Source organism: Notolabrus celidotus, chromosome 5 (assembly GCF_009762535.1).
Source record: "Notolabrus celidotus isolate fNotCel1 chromosome 5, fNotCel1.pri, whole genome shotgun sequence".
Classification (NCBI taxonomy): Eukaryota; Metazoa; Chordata; class Actinopteri; order Labriformes; family Labridae; genus Notolabrus; species Notolabrus celidotus.
The window spans coordinates 20,243,087-20,260,171 of record NC_048276.1 but is presented as its reverse complement, the minus strand read 5'-3'; the positions used below and the strand labels follow the sequence as shown (position 1 = coordinate 20,260,171).

General features: G+C 39.2%; 1 protein-coding gene across 3 annotated transcripts in view; it reads left to right on the top strand.

Moving 5' to 3' along the window:
- The first annotated feature begins 13,139 nt into the window (after positions 1-13,139).
- camkk1a (calcium/calmodulin-dependent protein kinase kinase 1, alpha a) overlaps positions 13,140-17,085 on the top strand; it is a 100,478-nt gene continuing 96,532 nt past the window's right edge. The window contains exon 1 of one of the 3 annotated variants that reach the window (XM_034683899.1): positions 13,140-13,807. The gene's annotated coding sequence lies outside the window, so the exon portion shown is untranslated. The remainder of the gene's footprint in view (positions 13,808-17,085) is intronic. The other 2 variants (XM_034683900.1, XM_034683901.1) reach the window with 2 other exon arrangements.

Below are 17,085 nucleotides of genomic sequence, written 5' to 3'. Positions count from 1 at the left end.
TTCAGAGCTTGTGTTCTTTTTATGGTCAATTTAAATATGTGACTGTTTTTTTCACTATGCACAATTTTCTATGAAGTTGCTGGGGATAATTTTTTTCTGCACAACCAGCAAATTTGGGCCTTTAAGAAGGATTTCTCAAATCCTGGACAGGTGAGATAAAGCAATCTGCATGTATTGTCCCCATAAATAGAAGTGTGAGGAACCTTTCATTTTACAGTGCGATTACTTGTCCAGATAATGAAACCTGATGTCTGACAAGTCAAATTTGAAATTTCGTTTGCGAATCATAAATACTGCATCCTCCTGACTAAAGAGGAGAGGGACCGACTGACTTGCTATTGGCACACAGTTCATAAACCATCATCCGTGGTGGTTTGGGGGTGCAGTAGAGCGCATGGCATAAGCATCTATTTGGGATAGCAGGATGGATTACAGAAGTACAGATGTGTCCGTTTCTATAAGTATCCGGTGTGTCATGCGTGATAGATAAAGTGTTCAGTCTTTAATATGGGCAACAAGGTCGGCGGCAACCATTGTTTTGTTTGAGGATTATAACAAGGGAAGCGTATGAACAATTCCTCTGCACAGTAAATACAAACGTGACTGTACAAGTCGACAGAGGTGGATATTTTACGCATGAAGCACTGCTGCGTCAAATCATTCATTATTTCACACTCGGGACACACGGAAAGTATTGAGTAATGATATCATCCCACACACCATACATGAAAATAAGTAGGCTGTAAATATCAATCTCTTTTTTTACTGCTGGATCACACATATCCGGTGGGTCATGCGTAATGGTTTATGTTTGGTCACTATTTTCGGTCCCAATGGTTAATGAAAAAAGATGGACGTAAAGTGGAAAGGTTTCCTTAAAATATGGTTGTGCTGTGCTTTTAAACAACTACAACAGAATGGTGGCATGAAAAGAACAAGAAAAAACATGTACTTCCCACTAGCTCTGTGGTGTTGTGAACAGGGCCGCTGCCTTTCAGTCTGATGGTTCTGGGTTCAAGTCAGGGGTGCATCTCGCACGGCTGGAGGTGAAGCTCTCAGCAGAGTGTCTGCCCCCTGGTGGCTGGTTGCAGTATAGATCTAAAAATCCTTCTCCCCCATTCATTTGAAGTGGGGAGCAGTCAAACTTTAAAAAATAAATACACGTCGTACGAATAATTCTCACATCCTTATGCTGTGGTGATATGTAGTTATTATTTGACTGTTTTGTGTTCAAGGCCTCTTTTTTTTGAAAAGTTTATTTTTCGTTGGTTAAGAGTTTAAAAAACGGGGTTTTACTTCTGGGTTTCCTTTGATTCACAGCCGCCGTAGAAGGAAACTTCAATGGACACACAGTGTCTTGTGACGTTACACTGAAGGGCGGAGCTCGTTACAGTGGCTTCACAGGCTCTGGCTGCACAATGGCTGCGCCCAGGAGAGGGATTTTTTTGGCTTCAGAACCGTACAACGGGAAGAGGCGGAGCAACGCTGTCCATTTTTATTTACACTCTATGGTTCAAGTACAGTGGAGGGAAAGTAGAAGGTTGAGGCAGGGACAGAAGAAGGAGGATGCAGCGAGGTGCAAGGACAAAAGCAATGAAGACAGCAAACCATAACAAGGGGAAAAAGCACAGAGAAAAGTACAGAAATAAAAATGGAAGGTAGTTTGTGAAATGTTCTTGTGTTTTGCCCTCCAGGGCCACTGAAACAAAGTCATCTCTTGTTTCCCAGAGGATGTTTCCTGAGGAGAGGAGCTGCAAACTGATTCATTTTAACAATGACTCTTTCAGTGACAGTTTATTCAAATTTAAATTAAAGTCTACTTTTTATCAATGCATGAAGCAGAATGATAAACTGTCACAGCAAATTAAAAATGTATCTATTGAAAATCATTTTGAGCGAGCTAACTTCATAATACATTAACCTCTGCTTTCCTAATTAAAGTTTGCAAAGAAAGCCAAAGTCTCACATTTTGTACCGGCTTCAACCTACAATTTTAACTCTCAGCCTCCACTGTGTTGATATCTATATTATGAAGAGATGATAAAAAGTGAGGGTGAAGGTTAAACCATTGCAGCTCTCAAGATTAGAGAGCTGCCTACAACATGCTGATTCATCTGATACCTCTATTAAGTCAGCCTCTGGAGCATCATCAGCAAATCCAAGTGTTTTACCTCAGTCATCATGAGTCATGGATGGATCAAAAACAAGGTCATACCTCTGAGAGGGACGTGGACTTGAGATCTTGATTCTGATTGATGTGTCCAGGAGCCTCTCATGAACAGTCTGATGTTGCACTTCTGTAGTTCATAGATTTTATGTCCTTAAGTTTACAACCTGAACATCACGTTGTAGCCGCAAATTTCATATCATGTTGCCAAGCTGGTAAATCTAATATTACACTGACAGTTGGTAAAAAAAAGTTTAGTATCTCTTCAAAGAATGCTTTCCAGTCCAAACTTATATTCTATGCACATTGCAAATTAACTTTTGAAGACTTTGAAGTACCTCTCAAAATATTAGGTTACGCACATATATGAATATGGACAGTCAAGTCAAAGTCTGTGCAACGTTTACTGTCATCTGGAAAGAGGACTTTGGGTCACAATCCAGTTCTTCTTCTCCTTAGGTAAGACGCTTCTGACGTTGTCTCGTTGTTTAGGAGTGGTTTGATATTAGGAACGCAACAGCTACAGCTCCTTTCCTGAAGGCGTCTGAGCTTTGTGCTTGATGCTCTGACACCAGCCACAGTCAGCTGTGGTCATCCCTGCAGCCTGTTGCACCTCTTCCTACCACACTTTCTCTTCCAGTCAACTTGAAATTAATATTCTTCGATACAGCACTCTGTGAACAACCCAGCCTTTCCAGCTTGGACCTCCTGTGGCTTACTCTCCTTGTGGAGGGCGTCAATAATCATATTCTGGGCAACCATCAGGTCAGTAGTCTTCTCCATGATTGTGGTTGCATGTTCTGCACTAGACTAAGAAATACATGGTGTTTATTCTGTTAGAATAGTAATAAACTCAAAATCTAAATGAAATATTTTCATATTTTTTTGAATTTATTTATTATTTTTGGAGCTGTGGGCAGTAATTGTGAAAATTAAGATACAAAAATATTTAAAACATTTTAGTTTACATGTAATGAATCCAGAATATATCAAGCTTTCACTTTCTTAAATGACTGATGGAAAATGTTAAACTTTTTCATGATTTTCTCTTTTTTTTTAGATGCATCTGCTATTATACCAATATCTGCTATAATTATCAACTAAATTTGTGTTTTAAGCTGTCTGTGAAGTTTAGAGTGAACTTTGATGAGAGGAGTTCTACATAAATAAAGGTTATTATTTTAATGACGTTGCATACGTTATCTGAATCTTCCTGTAAAACTATTCTAACACACACCTACAGCAAATCTGTGTAACATCCCCTCACAGTCTGTGGCTAGGCTTCAATTTTCCCTATGAATCCTCAGTCATCTACATTTATTCACTGGGAACAAGACTCAGAGAACTGCGAGGATAAAACTCTCACTCTTAGAGAAGAGAAATAATGCTTTCTATCTAAATAACTGTAATTACATTTTAAATGCACTGCACCTTATGAACCAGCAGGGGGAGATGTTACACCACCTTACCTGTATGAATGAAACTGCAAGGTCATGCCAGGATGTTTGAAGTACTGGTTCTTCAAAACTTAAAGAAGAAGACCTATTTTTCATAAAAGCAATTTATACTTTTTTCTTTAGCACACATACCTTAAAGAAAAACTGATCCTTGTTCTCTATTTGAAAGTCACCCCTCTATACCTGAACACAACCTTTAGATATTTTAAAATGTATGACCTAAACACAACCACGTTCACCTTCTGCACACCTGCCAGCGTGACAACCAATTATCTCACAGCGATATTTGTCCTGCTTCCTCAGATTTCATGAGGGAGAATGACACACACGCAAACCCTCTCCAGGGGATGTTCCTGGAGTGAAGGTGGGCTCCCAGAGGCTGCTGGGAAAATAGAAGAGGACGTCATTAGTATCAGGACGTTATTTCCACACTGAGACACAGAGGGACGCAGGATGAGGAAGGTCAACCAGGGCGATGTCCCAGAGAAACACACACACACACACACACACACACACACACACACACACACACAAACACACAAACACGCACACAAACACGCGCGCACACACACACACACACACACATTCACAGCAGCAGCAGCACAGCTCAGAGCTCAACTGTATTTATTCAGCACCTTCAACACTAACATGGAGATCAGAGTGCTTCACAAAGCAAAACAACTCTGACAGAAAAAAAGGAGTGGATAAACTTTAGTGAAAATAGAAAAAATAGAGTAAAAAAACTAAATGTTCATGGTACAGCAACACCGTTATTTCCCTTTGCCATTTTGAACTGATTATGATCTTCTGCCCCATAACTTTTAGAGCCTTTTGACATTTTTGTTCTCTTGACTAGTTCATCAACACTAAAAAGTCCATGCCAGATCTAATATTGCTGACTACAATTCTCTCATCCCAAGCAAGGCATTGTAGCCATTGCTAGCAACACATTCTGCAAGCCGTCAGGCTTGCAAAGCATAGCCCTCTTTTCTTGACTCCAGATAGCAATCCAATCCAAACATATGGATCAGGTTGTCCCTGGCAAAACTTTGCTGTGAAAAAAAACTCCAAATCATTATTTAGGCCATTCATTTAGGATAGGAGTTGTAACCCTCCACAGCTATGCAATATTAATATCACCCAAGCTTTGTAAAATAAATATAATTTTACTTTACTAACTGGTGTCTCCTGATTGAAATTATTTAAATCCAGGTTAAAAAATTTCAACAAATTAAAAGTCTGATATAAATAATTAGTCTGTGAGGGTTCCACATTAAAATCCAGCAGCAGATACTTCTACAGTTTGGGGACACATAAGCATGTTCTATCATTGGTACTTGAATTGGACACATAAATAACATTATGAGGACTATTCTATTCATGTTGCTTGAAGACCACACATTTACATTTTCGACATCTGACCCTATAAAAGCTGCCATTTTAAATGTATTGTATGTATCGTAGGGTGCAGACAGACTTTGCCACAACTATCTATCTATCTATCTATCTATCTATCTATCTATCTATCTATCTATCTATCTATCTATCTATCTATCTATCTTTAAAATAATTCATGTAGTCGATCAGATATCGGTATCAGGGTTTCACCGAGTATTGAAATCAGCAACATTTCACGCTTAACACTTTTGCTTTTGTTCTATTTTAATAATTAATTAATCAATTTGACATAGTTTTGCAATTAAACTATTTTTTTATTTAGTCAGACTCTCTTAAATTTCCTCTGTGCTAACCAATTGGGTCTATAATTAGCATATACATTTGCATTTCTGTGCTTAACAAATAAAAAAAACACTGAATGGATTAATCTGCTCAGTTATAAACTGATGAGCTTCAACAATGAAACCATACAAACACCATGAACTCAGCAACTTAGTTCATAATTTAAACGCAATGATAATTCAATAATCTGTTTGTGTTGTAAAGTAGAGCTGTCTTTGTCACAACACAGCAGTGCATATTCATGTTAGCTCTGCGTGGCTGCAACTGACTGAGTAATAATATCTGAAGACATATTTTGATATTCAAAATCTTTTTTTTATTTGTCTTAATACCTAAAATGATTAAGGACTGAATAGAGGTATTTGAATGGGCCATCAGACTAACATTCAGGCCTTTTTAAAGAACTAAAGAGCTTGAAATCCAGCTCTAATACACACAGCGAGTCATTGACATGTCTGCAGCAGCAGGTGATGTGATCTATTTCCTTGTTTGAGTTTTGATTCTGGTTGCAGCATTTTGAGCAAGCTGATAGTCTTGAAGGTAATTTGTGGAAGGGGACTAAATATACCCTGTATAGATAGTAATGAATGACCAAGCAGCAACCTCTGGTGCAAAAAAACTGCAGTTCATCAAGTGTCACACTACAGGTTGGCTGAAAATGCCAATTAAGTCTCACTGATACCCATGTTAAAATTGTATATAGTCTATGTAACTGGTTGAGGGAGCATTTCAATTTCTACTGAAGTAAAAAAAAAAAAAACAAGCTCTGACTTTAATGAACAAACAAATCAGTCCCAGACACAAAGAAAGAGACAAAGCTGTCAAAACAGAATATGTTTCTCAAATGAAGTCACATCATCTTGTGAATAATCTTAAACGGCATGAAGTCTGCCTGTAATATAACGTCCTCTGCTTAAACTGTACGCTCTGCTAAAGTTAAAGTCTTGTATCATTTCAAGACAGAAGTACTCCACAAGCAAAAGCATGAAAAACATTTGCGATAAGGACTGTTTTGGAAATCTGTATCTTTTTTTTCATACTTAGATAAAAGGGGAGAATAAATGGATTGGACATGCTGATGAAGCGCTGATAAAACACCCGAAAAAGGACAAACTGAGGGTAATCTGAGTTAAGTGACTATAATTTACTGCAAAAAAAAGTGCTTTTCTTTCTCTCTATGATTCACACTTATCTTTGCTTTAATTTAACCGTCACTGCTCTTATCGAATTATTTACTTTTATATGAGAAATAATGTTTTGTTTTTCAGACTCCTACACATCATTACATCCTGAGGAAGCTTTGACCCGAGCAGCAGTCACAGATGTTTGATAAAGGTCTGCTCATGCTCCATGCAGCCTGCTTTACACTTCACACTGATGTGTCTGGACTGTCACTCTGCACACATACACGCCTGTGCTGTGTCTGATTTAACTGTGACTCATATGAGAATAAACAGAGGCTGCCTGCTGTGAAGACACATCGAAAACAGCACCTTGAGACAGAAAAGGCTGGAGACACTTCAGATGTGGGGGGTGTTCGGCCTCTTATCCCACAGTGTCAGACTGTGTTGTGCTGCGAGGCTGAAACTGTTGCCAAGAAACTAAGTGAACTTAAAATGAACTTCCGCTATGGCTGTGACAGGAAAGGATAGTGCTCCTAAAGGCTGCAGCACCCAATAAGTGGCTGGCTGTTAACGCAGTTTTACAGCTGATTGTTGTCTGATATACTGCTCAAATTTAAGGATGAAAGTCGGTGAAGAAATGTAGCTAACAGCAATAAATTTAGTCAGTAATTCTATAGTACTACTCCAAAGAATAAGGTGGATATAGATGTCTTCTTTCCTCGACACAAGTTCTACAACATTGCAGGACAAAACATTTTTCTTCTCACTACTCTCCATGAATTTGACAGCCATTGATTATATATTCATGATTGTATTATTTTGCACACAAATCAAAACAAGGGCTTATGAAACATGTTGATTAGATCAAGAATGAATTAAAAGGTAAATAAAGTTCAGTATAAGTTCAATCAGGATGTCTAATTCAGATTGATTTATTTAGTTACTAATTCATCCACATCACTCTCTATATCTTTCTTTGTATAAATCAGTCTGCTAAATTGTAGGGGCAAAAATTGTATTTTTTAAACTTAATATTTATGATTGTTAGTACAGTTTTATCAACAAAAAAACAGATACATTTTGCTTTTATCTAGCAGCCTTATTCTGAAACGGTAGGTTGCAGGATGCTATGTGCCATTACATACAGACAAGCAAGGGTGTGTCCAAAGGAGTAGCCAGGGGTGGCACTGCCCCCCCTTAAACTCTGATTGGCTGCCCGATTTGGCACCCAGGATGTCATGCAACAGGACTCGTGTTAAGATAGGCTAACAGGGATGTGTTCACAGGTTTACAGGGATGTGTATGATATATGATAGTTGTTGAAATACAAAGAGGACGGAAATGGTAAATGCCTTTAATTTGTGTGCACACATGCTCCAGCCTCCTGTGCCCCCATTGGGCCACTCCAGTCAAAAAAGTCTGGACACACACCCTGTAGAGAAGAAGAAGAAGCACAGCTGCAACAAGCTGTCAGAGTATAATGGGCATCACGGTATGGATGTTTTTCAGTGTTCCAGAGGAGAACAACATTCCTCAAGTTGTGAATTAATCTTTGAGTCACCTAAAAAGTTGTCACCCCAACAAAAATGTATAGAGGAAATTCTAAGCAGCAGTATGGATACGGTTACTCATGGTTGGGTTCACCTCATCAGGGCCCCAACCCACTAGAACAACCCTGCTCACTATATATTATCCCCTGTGTAGCAGCGCCTCACTGCTTAGGTTTGATGAGATTGAGCTTGATCACAGAAATGTCATAATTTAATAAAAGAGTAATCCTACTTTAGTTTATTTGACCACAGAGGGAAAGAGAAACTCAATCACTATCATACAGAACTACAACAACCTGCTCACTGTACATTGTCCCTTTCATATTTAGTCGTGTAACCGAAACATGAGCCACTTTCTGCAGTGACTACATTCATTTCAGTACCTTTAATTTATATTACATTTTGTACTTGCATGTACTTAAAATTTGTAAGGCAGGACTTTTTCAGCTACATGTTTTTATTAAATGCAGAAAAATATTAAGTGTGACACTGGCCTGCATGTGATACTCACTCTACTGCTCATATGAAATCCATCCTCTTACTGTTTTTTTTCCTGATCACAGTGGGGATGTTTTGGTAATTATGGCTGTTTTCGAAACAAGAGCAAAATCTGCAGTATGCCAAAACTCCCCGGATGTCTACTGATTCAGGATTTCACAGCATGCATCGGAGCAGTCTGCCTCACGTACTGTGTCTCACAATGCACAGCGCTCATTCCACTTTCTATTTTCCTTCTTTTTTGACGAAAGGAAATCTGTTTTTGGGTGCTGGAAAACTATTAAATTCCATATAGACACTTCCTAACTTTTTAAATCATAAATGGATGCTAAAGAAGCAGTTTCTCTATCGGCTTTGTCGTTGTTTACTTCCGCTCTCCGAAACCGAAAATCTAGTGGTGTCTGGCCCAGCGTACTGCAACACAGACCGAACAGAACAGTCATACTACATACTAAATTCAAACCCAGTATGTAGTAGGCAATACCTACTGCCTACAACATTAGTAAGTAGTATGTAGCAGGCCATTTCAAAAACAGCCTATGTGTCTTGTAGTACCCCCCTGCTGCCATCACGTCCGAAAGAAAACTCGCTAAAGTGCCCTTTTGGACTCCACTGTAGTAGATAAAACATTAAAATCGCGTTCTCTGGTGCCCTTTCAGTGGAAAATGCATGAAAAAGTGCCCTCTTGATGCCTCTCAAATGAATAAAACATAGAAAGGTGCCCTTTAGATTCCCCTCAAATGTATAAAACATAAATGGTGCCCTCTTGATACCCATATAGTTAATTATGTTATGTTAATTATGTACTATAATCAATAATATAGAAATAAATAAATAGTTTTGTGTTTTCCTTTTTCATAATTCAATTTCCAACACAAATTGTCACATAAATATTCACCACGATGCAGGAATTAAGTGTTAGCCGCTCAAAGAACCCCCTCTTGTTAACGCTGCCTCAATACATTTAAATTCACCCTAAACTGAGTACCAGGTGTTTGAAAGGAGGTGCCCTTTTTATATTTTTTCACCCTGCCCCTCAAACAGCCCGAGTACACTTCTGCTAAAGAGTGCATTTGTTTTGGAAGCAAATAATAGGAATACAAATCTTTTTTAAACTACTTTTCTTTGTTTAAGACAACTTTTTGCAGGATGCGGAGTGATGAGGTCGTGTTTTGATTTGTAGCTACTGTTTCGTGTCACAGGCTGTTTCCGAAACGGCCTGCTACATACTACTTACTAATGTAGTAGGCAGTAGGTATTGCCTACTACATACTGCGTTTGAATTAGTATGTAGTATGACTGTTCTGTCCGATCTGTCATGCAGCATGCTGAGCCAGACTTCGCTGGATTTCCGGTTTTGGAAAGCGGAAGTAAACAACGGAGAAGCCGATAAATAAAATGCTTATTTAGCATCCATTTATGATTTAAAAAGTTAGGAAGTGGTTTATATGTAATTTGATAACTTTCACAGCACCCAAAAACGGATTTCCTCCCGTCAAAAAATGAGGAAAAAGAAAAAGCAGAACGAGTGCTGTGCATTATGGGAAACAGTACGTGAGGCAGACTGGTCCGATACATACTGAGATATTTTCCCGAATCAGTAGACATCCGGGGAGTTTTGGCATACTGCAGATTTTGCTCTTGTTCACATACTACTTACTACATACTGAATTTGGGACATATCAGTACGTACTGCTAGTATAGTAGGCGATTTCGGAAACAGCCAGTGTTTGTGAGTTCTCTCCATGCTCTCTGCTCCCTACAGGTGCTGCTCCTAACAGTAGGTGATTGACCCCACCTGCACCCAACTGACAATCAGGAGCAGAGTATTTCGCATGAGGCATGAAGCAGGTAGTGATTCAACATCAAATACAGTAAAAGAGTAAGTGATGGATTATCGGTATACGCAGGGAAGTTGATTGTGATTCGGTCGCAGTACAATGGATAGAATAAGTAAAACCACTTGGAGCAATGATATGTTCAGACACCTGTTCATTACTTCTAAGTGTTAAACTTAACAGCTTAGACAGTAGGACTGACAGTAATATTTATGTGGATGCCAGCTCATGCAGGGATGAAAGGAAATTAAGCTGCAGACGAATATGCAAAGGAGGCTACAGAATACTTGGTTTTGAAATAACAGTGAAATACAGTAAAGCCGAATTCAAGACCATTATTAAACATTAGATAAGTGGAAAATGGCAGAAGATGTGGGAAGAGGAGAGAACAGGAGGGTGGTATGGAATTCAAAGGAAAACTGGTAAGATGAGGAATACTATGAGATCAAGGAGAGAAGAAGCAATATCTATATCACGTTTTGAGCACACCACAATGAACAATACAGCGATCAGAATAGAATAAAATCCATCAGGAATATGAACATTTTCGACAGAAAAGAAACAGTGGAACACAATCATTTACTGTCAAAGGTATGAGACTGAAAGAAGAGAAGTGAAATTGAGACTGAGAGAAAACAAGACGAAACTGGAAATACGTGATATTTTACAAAGAAATTCAATGAACGGATGCTATGGATTTATGTTTTAATATCTGAATAGAACAAATTTGATCATGAGGATTTAGTTTTAGAATTGTTTTATTTTACTTTTATGTTTTGTTTTTACTCAATAGAGAAGGTAGATTATAGTTCCCCACCAGCAGTAGGTGGTAGTAATGCACCTAGACGTCAACAAAACATCATAAACTTAGCTTTAAGCAAGCTTAAATGAAAGTCTAAGTTGTAAATGTAGTTGTGGCTTTAGTTAATGGTGACTGCCATAATGCTATTAAGCTCTACCACCCAGTTGTAAACAAGCACATGACAGATGGCATATTGTTTGGGTTGGTCAGTATTTTGATCCAGAAAATAAAGTCGTATAAAGTCGTATGTAGGCTGTGTCTGGTTAAAGTAGCATATAACCACCCGACTGGAGTAAAGCATAACCAGCACAGGCAAGTTGTTAACCTGCAGGGAGGAATGAAAGCTGGTGGTGCTATCTCTGCTAACGTAGCCCCACTCAGGAAACCAATTTGACATCATTTACCAGTGATCCTGTGTTTAGCTGTGTGAAAATATATTGGGCTCATTTATGACTGTTTTCTGAGTGTTTTCTTACTTGTAGACTCGTCGATTAGTTGAAATTTAAATTTCTATTTAAATTACTAAAAAAGCAGCCCTTGTCTAAAACCACTTTAAAACAGGGGTTCCCAAACTTTTCAGCCCGTGACCCCCAAGATATAGGTGCCAGAGACTTGCGACCCCCACTGTCCCTCCAAGTGATTTGATGTGGCTTCATTTAGCTGGTCTGCAGAAAATGTGCCTACCTATATGAGCATGTGGCTGTGTTTCCTGTGCCGTTATGAATTAACCTACTGCTACTGATGCTTTTGAAAATTAACTGTTCACTAACCCTAAACTTAGGAGTCATCTGGCATCAAAGAAAGGCAGAAAACTCATTACATTTTCTATTTTCAAGGTTTTATTTGAAATTTAGCTACAAATTTGTTGATATTTTTACTATAATGGGTCGAATTTACTATTTTTAGATAATTAAAAAAATAAACATTCTAGAAGACATCTCACGACCCCCCATTTGTGTCTCGCGACACCCCAGGGGTTCCTGACCCACATTTTGGGAACCCCTGCTTTAAAATAAGCTTAAAGAGACATCCTGCCCCAGTGTCTGCTGTGAGTACAAAATATGTATAAAGAAAACTATCTAAAGAAAAAACACTCTTCCTGCTTTCTTACTGTTAACTTATGTCTCACTGCCAAATTTTACAAGCAAAGTTCTTAACATAGCCACTGGAGTGTGAGTGCTGAGTGTCAAACCCGCTGAACTTGAACACAGACACTAAAAGATAGCATAAAGAAATAACCAGTATTTTGGCTGACAATCTCATTTTACTCTGTATGTCATGAAGATTATGTATATGAAGAGGCATCAGTATAAGAGTGAGATTATTTCAAATTGAGTAGAAAACTCATCACAGTGCCTTTGAATCACGTCTCTTATTGCTCTACTGTTGCTGCTCTGCCCATGAGCAGAACTTCAACATAATAAAAGTTAACCTTTAACCAGTTTTATTATTATTATAGTGAAACAAAACAATTTGTCCTTGTATCTTGTTCCCTCCTAAATGTAATTCCTTATTTATCTGATGTTTTTTTACCCTTACAAAATACTTGTACACATTTTTTTCCATCTATGATGGCTGCACCAGTCTGACATAAGAAATGTGTTATATATAAACTTGACCTGACTAACATTGGTAGATTGCATCTTCATTTATCTGAATGTGAATGTCTGTACATTACTTGTGCTCAGCAAGCATTCCTCTGGGGAAATTAAGGTTAGACATTTATCTGAGCAGTTAGAATGATTTTGATGTCTTTAGTTGATTAATGTATTACCTGCGTCACGCCCAGCAGAATACAAGGGAGCCATTAATTAGACTGTTAGCCTCTGAAGTCAGAAATGACTGCTCTGCTTATGTTCACTAATTACTCAGATCTCATCTGAATATATCAGGGAATATATTAGGAAAACGGCCAGCAGGGGCGCTAAATCCACCCATGCGCTACATAGTGTCTGATGGATTCAATATTCAGTGGAAGGACAGGGAAACAAATCCCACATGTAGCGCCGGAAACTGAAAACGTATAAGGTAATCCCCAGTATGTGATGTAATGTAAATCGGAAATAGTGACACTGAAGGTTATCAGAGCATATACTGGCATATAACCTATTTAGGAATGCAGCAGGAACAGGGCGGATCTTAGGACCCGTGGCTTCATGTCTTGAGGAATAATAAAAGTTGGGGTTAACCATATGCTGTCGACGCGCCTAAGACCAGTGCTCAAAGTGTGTGTGAGTGCTGCTGTGTGCACGGTGCAGTGTGTGCACGCTGCAGCGGTGCAACAACAGCCGGCTGATCTGCTGCCTGTATGCGCGTTCAGCCGCTGTGGCTCGCGCTCTGACGGGCTGGTGTGGGCTGGTCCGTCTGTGTTTTCCGGAAGAGAGAGTGTGAAACATGGGACACATCTGAGGTCAGCAGCTGATCCAGCTGCCTGCTACACACGTAGCTCCGCAGCTGTGTGTGTGTGTGTGTATGTGTGTGTGTGTTTGTACTGATGCCTCTCAGTAAGCGCGTGTCCATAATCTGCTGCGAATTGAATCAAACAGGCTCCGTGCGTCTAAACGGGACGCCTCTGGATCCCTTCAACAGGAACGCTTCAAGGAGCTCGAGCACACCCGAGCTGTAATTGAGGTAAGTGAAACTTTTATGATCATCTCATTTAGGTCGCAATGATGTTACGGTCTGTCAATAAGGGGAAGTAGAGCTGACTATGCTCTCGTGCACAGCAGATGTATTACCCTGCACGTGTTTTATTGTTGTTTAGAGAATTGCTCTGAAGGATATTGACCCCTTTGCAGTATCCTTATTTCGACCACTTTATGCGTATTCGCGGGCACTCACAACGCACCGTGAAATGAGAAACAGCATGGAATGAAGCTTGTATGAACACCAATAATGTCCCATTGATCCGTGTTATGCACCTGTCGTAAAATGCTGGTGCATCACACCCTACACAGGACTTTGTTAAATGCAGTGCTTAAAAACTGGTGTAGCTACGGAGTCCCATCAGGGACCTCTCAAGGCAACTCAGGTGTCCCTAACAAACTGAGGATTTCATTTTTGTTTAATCCCAAAGAGATAGTCTAGTGACATCCTGTAGCCTACAAAGATGTCTGTTTGACCACAGTTCTCTCCTGCTATGCAAAAAGGGAGATGTAAGTGAGGTCTGATTCAGAAGGGATTAGTTGATTGTCAATTGATAGATTTTGATTCGATCGATTGTCATGTATGTTTTCTGGTTGCAGTTTCTCAAATAAAAACTTTCCACCCTTTAGTTCAGTTTCTTCCCCCAGGCTGTCACTCTGATGAACACTAAACCATAACAGTGTCATACCTGTCAGATCACTACTCTCTGTAAATATACATATTAATATACAATGCAACAATTCTCCAAGCAGAATTCACATATGTTATTTATTTTATTATTTAACTATCACCCACATATACTTTTTAATGTAAAACTACCTCTGCACTACTCACCACTGCACTATTATCATATTATTTTAGCTTGTACATATTAGTAATGCCTACTTGTTGTTCTTTTGTATTTATAGTTGATATTATTATTATTATTATTGTCATTATTATATTTTTTAATTTTATTTCTATTCTTGTACAAAGAGAGCATAGCTTACCAAGTCAAATTCCTTGTGTGTTCAAGCATACCTGGCCAATAAAGCTGATTCTGATTCTGATTTATTTTAAATGCAAATACAACGCCACTAGGGTAAATAGACAAACAAACACATTTGGCAGAAAATCAATAAGTAAACAGAGCCAGTGACCCTTGGATTATGGCTGACCTGTCTGTTTAGACATTAGGGCTGCAGCAGTGAATCTATCATTGTGATTTTGATGAGCCCATTTTAGACCTCATGCAGATTAAAGTTACAGTGGGTTTCTGTGTCCTATAACTTGAATGGTTTTCACTGCTTTACAGTGACTTTGTATCAAATTATATGGCTTCATGTCTGCCTCAAGTGGTGCTCAGTTTCCCAGGCTGACAGGTTGTTTAATCCCTCTTTCATGAGGCACAGGGCTGAATTGTTCCTTTGATTTGCCTGGAGTGTGACTTCAAAATGAATTCACTCTATAGTGCTGCACCTTGAAACACAGCGAGAGCATGAATGATGCTCAGCAGTTCCCCGTTGTGGAGTCTTACACAGTGTCTGCTCAGCAAAGAGAAAACCACTTTCAGTTTTGGTTGGGTGACTTTGACAGTTTGGTGATTTAAATATTCTCTGGCCGATATTTAAAATGAGCTCTGCTGAGCTGGCTAGAGGCTGAATTGCAAATGCTCTGATGTGTTTGTGTGTATTGTTGCTGAGCATTTCTACTTCCTTCTTGTAAATTTACATTATGTTTTGCATGCAACTGTGTAAGCAATATATGCCACAACTGGGCCATGATGCATATTGTGACAGGCTTGTACCAGGCTGAAAATAATGGTATTTTAAAATTTCACAACATAGTCTGGATGTCTAGCATTGTGTCCTGTTGTACCTCTGCAGCTGAATCTTGCTGGAATGTTGTGGTTTGGCCAGTTATATGTAAGGAAAACAGAATGTAAAGACTGTGTGGAAATGTGCTGTACATTCTCCAACTAATAGCACCCTTGTAGCATTTTTGGAAAGTTGATCTGATAAGCTAACATTAGCTCTGCATTTTTATTGTTTCTTTTTTCTTTTTCAGAATGTTTCAATATTTTCTTTAAAGGATCCAAGGGATGTGTTGTGTGTTTTGATCAAGCGGCAACCTACGGTCTAAAAATATGAGTCCAATGCGGAAGTGTTAAAAACTGCAGTTCATCAAGGATCAGCTTGAGGCTGGCTCCGGAAGTACCCAAAGTCACGTTCAGTGAATGGGAAAAAGACGATCTTTACAGCAGAAATAAACATGTTTACAGCCTGGTACAAAAGACGAGTGTAGTCTGGATAGCTCATTTCTCGATCGGCTCACGTTGTGAGGGGGATTAATTATTTTCTAACGCAGCAATTTCGAAGATATTGAGATTAAGAGTCTTCCAATGAGAGGCACAGCTGCCTGCCGGAACGCTGCAGCTGTTGGCTAGGAGGCTCAAACTCCGCCGCTTTACGTCACACTGGCTCGACAGCAGCAATATGGCCGCCGCCGCCACCGCCGATTTGCCTCAAACAGAATGGGTGACGTCACGGATACCCAGTCCATATTTTATACAGTCTATGGTTTTGATGTAAAAAAGAAAACATTTTCATTAGAACATTGTCTCAAGTTAGGGATAATGTACATTGAGTAAAATAAAATCCAGACAGAGTGAGCAATCTTGTCTCACCTTGAAGGGATTCTAATTCTCACAGTACGTTATTCTGCGTATTACCCAGTTACCAACCAAAGCTAAAATAAAGGTGAGACAAAATAATGATTTATAGATAATCTATGGGTTCAAACCTGATTCATGTATACAGCTGTTCATGGTCAGAACTACTGCTGTTGCCGAGAGTGCAGGACAGGTTGCACAATGAAACACATAGTGTTTAGCAGACTGAATTATCATGCGGAAATTACTGTTTTTCATCGACACGTTTAACATTTTAGAATGCCCAAAGAAACTAACGGTTTTGCGTTGGTGTCATAAAGCAGAAGTGAAATGTCTCGGAGCTTCTGTCTGTAGATTGATCTGTCGGATGTGTATGTGTGGTGTAAATCAGCATTGTCAGTATCACTTCCGTTTCTCGTGGCCACTTTTTGTAGCTGAATATGCTGACGCATGTAACCCCCTAACACTTCTACACGTGGGCTTTGGTAATCATACCACAGCTTCGACTCAGCTCCTGAAAAAGAGGACACGTCAACAGCTTCCAGCTCCTTCAGCTCCTCTGGGAAATCAACAGTGGAGGAGAAAGAAATGAGCCTTATGTGAGTGTGTGTGT